The sequence below is a fragment of the Sinocyclocheilus rhinocerous genome, unplaced genomic scaffold, assembly GCF_001515625.1.
Source record: "Sinocyclocheilus rhinocerous isolate Xijiao unplaced genomic scaffold, SAMN03320098_v1.1 scaffold97, whole genome shotgun sequence".
NCBI lineage: Eukaryota > Metazoa > Chordata > Actinopteri > Cypriniformes > Cyprinidae > Sinocyclocheilus > Sinocyclocheilus rhinocerous.
In genome coordinates this window covers 55,144-59,353 of record NW_015666183.1, presented here as the reverse complement: position 1 = coordinate 59,353, position 4,210 = coordinate 55,144, and positions in this window count along the sequence as shown.

Genomic DNA, 4,210 nt, shown 5'->3' with positions numbered 1-4,210 from the left:
TATATATATATATATATATAAATACAGTACTACATTATCAGCTTACATTGTGAAACATTTGATCACATAAAAAATTGGAAACCGGATTTGGAGACGATATCTTTAATGAACTGAATCGATCAGACCCTTTACTGAATTGAACAACATCTGACTTACTGAACTGAATATTATGGACACCATGCAATGACACAGACATATTTTTGTGTCAGTAATGTAGACCTACTGTTACAGAATATTCATGCTCTACTGTATGTCCAACTCACCATCCAGTAAAATAAAGATACATAAACAGAGTAGAGTTACATAAACAGATGTAAGAGTGTTAAGAACATAGAAAGAAAAGGACAAGAAGAGCGAGCGTTTGAGGGCAAATAACATCACCACCACCCCGGTTTTCCTTCATTCTTCACTTATCCATGGAAAGATTGAAGTAAAGTCACTGGCCACAGAAGAAGATAAATCAATTGTGGCATTTCTGGATGGAACGTTTTGCATTTAATTAGCGTGAGACACGCTGGAGAATGTTGAATTATCTGAAGCCACCGCTGTGTAGAGCAGCAGTCAGGTTGTCTGTTAAGACGCTCCGCGTTCAGTTATCAGGACGCACTGTCCATTTATTCTGCGTGTTCACTTAATTTCGCTCAACGGCCTCTTGTAAGGCGCCGGACATCTGATAGCTACTTATTTGGCAGCTAGCTGAAGCTGCCGGATCTCAGCAAAAGCCTTGATTCTGCTAACAAAATCCACTTTACATCCTAAATGTCTGATAGTATAGCTGAACCGGTTTAGCTGTTCTGATTAGCATATAGGCTCGTCAGTCTGGTAGACAAGGCAAAGAGTTAGACAATGAGAATGAAGTAAAGTCTCTAACCTTGTTGTGGGTAGATCGAAAATATCTCTCAAAACCGGCCTGGAACAATATTTGGCACCGAGGATGGATCATTACATGACCCCTCAGGCCTGTGAACAGGGAACAGTATTGACTTTGCGAGTCCCAATGGCCGTGTATCTTTGCTTGCTCTTCTTTGGTGTATAAGAACTATAGAGTTGGATAATAGGGGATCTGAAGCTTCCTGTAAAGGAGGTTTATTGATCGCGACAGCGGTCAGACCCCTATTTGTCCGGCTGGTATTAAACGCTCCCACCTCTCTATATTTAAAGGTTGATAAAAAATACATGGACTGTGGCAGTAATGGTTTATATAACAGAACTCAGACGATTAGGCCATCATTTTTAATGTGTGTGTACACAGAACGTCAGTGTATTTCCCTTCAGACATATCCTTTGCCCTGTTCATAAAGACAGATGTGGTAGGACAGCAAAGGTGGAAATGATTTGGGAACGATTGAGGGAATGACTCAGTGATTCACTGATATCACAGAAAAAGACACTCACTGTACGCTACTTACTGGTGCAACCAAAAGAATGGCTACATCTGAATTGCCTCCTATTTCCTCATATATGACGTTAAAAATATATACGTTTTGAAGTATCAATAGTTTCAATATGGCACTTGCCCTTTATTTGTAATTATTTGTGAAATTTACTAACAATTTCTGAGTGTCAAATTTTTAAAAGTAAATTCTATACCATTTTTAGTGTACATTACTCCACTAATACAGTTCAATTAATGTGTGTATAAGAACAAGTGATTGGATTGTACACTCATTGTTTGTACACTCATTACTGAAGTGCATTATGGGATTAAATGAGTGCACTAGATCATGTCCACTATGGTTTCAAACACCACTACAAATGGCTGTCCCCTCAAATAGTGCACTATAGGCAACCCGATCTCATGAGAAACCTATTTTTTGCGATTTCATATGTATTTACATGATTTGATTCATACGGAAACTTATGATTTTTAGAAGAAACGCAAGCATAAAGGTTCAAAACAGATCATACAAAAACATACACATGAGATTGAATGAATTCATAGAATTATTCACCAATTGGCCACAATGTAAATGAAAGTGTGTTGCGAAAAGGGGGCGATTTTGGACAAAGCCAAATGGTCAATGAATGAATCAGTGAATGAATCTTTTTAGTGAATCAAAACATAAGTCACTGATGAAAATCTCTACCACTTTTGAGAAGTCAGTTCACTTGCTGGACATCGTGGTGATGACTCTGCTCAGCTATTTATAAAGGTAAGTTATGTTTCAGAAACATTTCAAATGAACAATAAAATCTGATTACAGTATGATTCGCTATATCACTATATATTCATTGTCTTCTTAATTAACCATACATGCATGGCATAGACTGCACACATTTAGCTTTTTTGACACTTTCACATGAGATGGTATGGGGAAGTGCACACTTGTTAAGCAAAGGCTCTCAGCCAGCTCAATAGGAAACAAATTGTGTTTATCTTGCCCTGTGAGAGCTCTCTCTATCTCTCTCTGTTGTTTAATCTGAACTGTAGATGCAAACACACACACACTGGTTTGGGATAGCTTTCATGTCTTTAGCTCTTTCTCGGTCTCTTGCTGTGCATCTCTCTCTCTCTCTCTCTCTGTCTCATGAGCGGAACTGCACTGAGGGGGTCAATTGCTCTACAGCCAATTTCTTAGCAGTGCATGCCTGGCTGTGCTGCCCCTCACTACATCACAGCCATTTGGAGCGGTTCACACAGACCACACACACTTGTCTGAAAGTCACGTATACCGTACACACTCCTGAAGCCTGAAATTCACACGCTCCCGTTCATGAAACAGCCCTGATTCCTGCTTTCTTTACAACACAAAGAATGAACACAATGATACAATACCTTATGTTCAAATGGATATTTTTTGGGCTGTCAAGTGCCCAAATTTACAATAAATATATATTTGTTCACGTTTTACTGCACAAATGCAAAATAACTGCATAAAAACAAAGAAAGCAAGAAAGAAAGAAAAAGAAAGAAAGAAAGCTGAATTCCCCAAAATATCAATCTTCATCTGATTTCATGTTGGGAGTTTCACCTGATGTTTGACTGCAGAGATGTTCTCCAGATCTGAAGATGGTTCCTGGGGAAATGGACTAATTACTTAAACTATAAAAAAGTGTACAAGAGTTACAGTATCATGTGTAAGATCTAAATGTATTATCTCTCATTTATGGAAAATTACTTTTTCTTGCTACAACCTTTTGTAGAATGAATTTGAAAATATATACCATCTATGAACTGGAAAGAGAATGTAGAATATTCCGTCCATTCCGAATATTCAGTTTTCAGTTACAAAAACTACATTAAGTCTGTATGGTATTATGATCAGGGTTAGGGTTAGGGTTAGGTTTGGGTTTAACTAAATTAATTAAAATTTAGTTAAAAACAAACGTATTTTATTGTAGCTATAGTTGCCAACAAATATCTCTTTTTCATTTAATTTAACTTAACAAAAATGATTTAATTAATAAAAATGGTTAAAAACTATAGACATATAAAAAACAAAAATGGCAAAACACAACAAAACTTTAAAATGAAAATGAAAAAAATATAAAAACTATTCTAAAGTTGACCAAACTTAAATTTTAAGGCAGCAGAAACACTTACTATTTTTCAAGTTGAAACAACATTTTTTTCCCCCGAAGTCTCAAGGATACTAATATAGCACCGATCTCTATATACGTTTCAGGTTCCTCCTTCAATCCTAAATCTATGGGATTTTTCACCCCTTTTATAGTCAGCCAGGTGGAAATAATAATTTCATTCAGTCATTCATAAAGTATAGCACATGCACCTCTCCTCAAAAGTTGCATGATCTGAGTTATCATTCATCATTACAGTATGATGTCAGAGGTGTTGCCCTCTTCAGTATCCCATTGGGACATCTGCTCTCAGGCGAAGAATCAACTGTTCTTGAGACAAGGTGGAGATGAAGACAAACTCAAAATGTAATTTCTGTGGTTCTGTTGCATATGACTATTAATAGAGCAGCAGACTTGAGACAGGACACAGACAGATTAGGGGCTCAGAGCTAGTGGGCATGATGGGTAATGAATCTAGTACAGCACTCAGGGTTCATTGTTTGTTTGCGTGAATGACGGTCTCCATTGAGAAGCTTGTGTATTTTTCATGTATCATATGCTGCGGGGATCAATGGGAGTAATGAATACACTTTGACGCGCGCACGTACGCACGCTTTATAATCGACAAATGTTGTTCGTTGCATCACTTGACACGATCTTTGCTTTTACTGTTGTGATTTTTATATAAAAA